This window comes from Acyrthosiphon pisum, unplaced genomic scaffold (assembly GCF_005508785.2).
Source record: "Acyrthosiphon pisum isolate AL4f unplaced genomic scaffold, pea_aphid_22Mar2018_4r6ur Scaffold_113;HRSCAF=490, whole genome shotgun sequence".
Taxonomy (NCBI): Eukaryota; Metazoa; Arthropoda; class Insecta; order Hemiptera; family Aphididae; genus Acyrthosiphon; species Acyrthosiphon pisum.
The window spans coordinates 31349-32274 of NW_021759778.1; the positions used below are offsets into that span (position 1 = coordinate 31349).

General features: G+C 45.5%; 1 long non-coding RNA gene across 1 annotated transcript in view; it reads left to right on the forward strand.

Moving 5' to 3' along the window:
* LOC103310805 overlaps positions 1-853 on the forward strand; it is a 6234-nt gene extending 5381 nt beyond the window's left edge. The window contains exon 2 of the long non-coding RNA XR_511201.3: positions 667-853. This is a non-coding gene — a long non-coding RNA (uncharacterized LOC103310805). The remainder of the gene's footprint in view (positions 1-666) is intronic.
* Positions 854-926: the final 73 nt, after the last annotated feature.

The following is a 926-nucleotide window of genomic DNA, read 5'->3' on the forward strand; positions in this document are numbered from 1 at the left end:
TCGGATCTGCTAACGTGCCCAGTCGACCCGTACGTCGACTAATTGGAGAAGTGAGTGCGAGGCGTCGCAACCACGTCGTTTGTTTGATTTTGTTTTTTTTTTTATTTCTTCGTTTTTTATTTCTTCGCAGGAGAGAGAAACTCGGCCAAACAAAAGCGACGTCAATTAATTATTTGAAAAACCTTTGCTCACTCTTCGACATAGCGATAAATCAATACTCCATTGAGGATCGGTCTTTCCCGAAGACGTTTGATTTAATGCCATGTCCAACAGTTTTGAAAATGTTGCTACCCGAAACGCCGTCGTCGTTGTAGCGCTAGTGTCGCGAACGAATTTCGAAAATGTTTTTTCCATCGGACACCAGAGGGAGTATTCACGAATTTTTTTTTTTCTTAAGCGGGCGCGTGTATCCGGTGCCAATTTATTATATTTTTTTTTAAATTATATTTTCCAAACGTTGGACGTTCTCTATCAATATTCGAAAATGTCGCTACCCGGAACTCCTTCGTCGATCGCAGCGCTAGTGTCGCGAACGAATTTCGAAAAAGTTTTTTCCATCGGCCACCAGAGGGCACATTCACGAATTTTTTTTTTTCTTAAGCGCACGCGGGCGCGTGTATCCGGTGCCAATTTATTATATTATAAATCCTCAACTGTCGATGGTAGGTTCCATGCCTACCATGGTGGTAACGGGTAACGGGGAATCAGGGTTCGATTCCGGAGAGGGAGCCTGAGAAACGGCTACCACATCCAAGGAAGGCAGCAGGCGCGCAAATTACCCACTCCCGGAACGGGGAGGTAGTGACGAAAAATAACGATACGGGACTCATCCGAGGCCCCGTAATCGGAATGAGAACACTTTAAAACCTTTAAACGAGGATCAATTGGAGGGCAAGTCTGGTGCCAGCAGGCGCGGTAATTCCAGC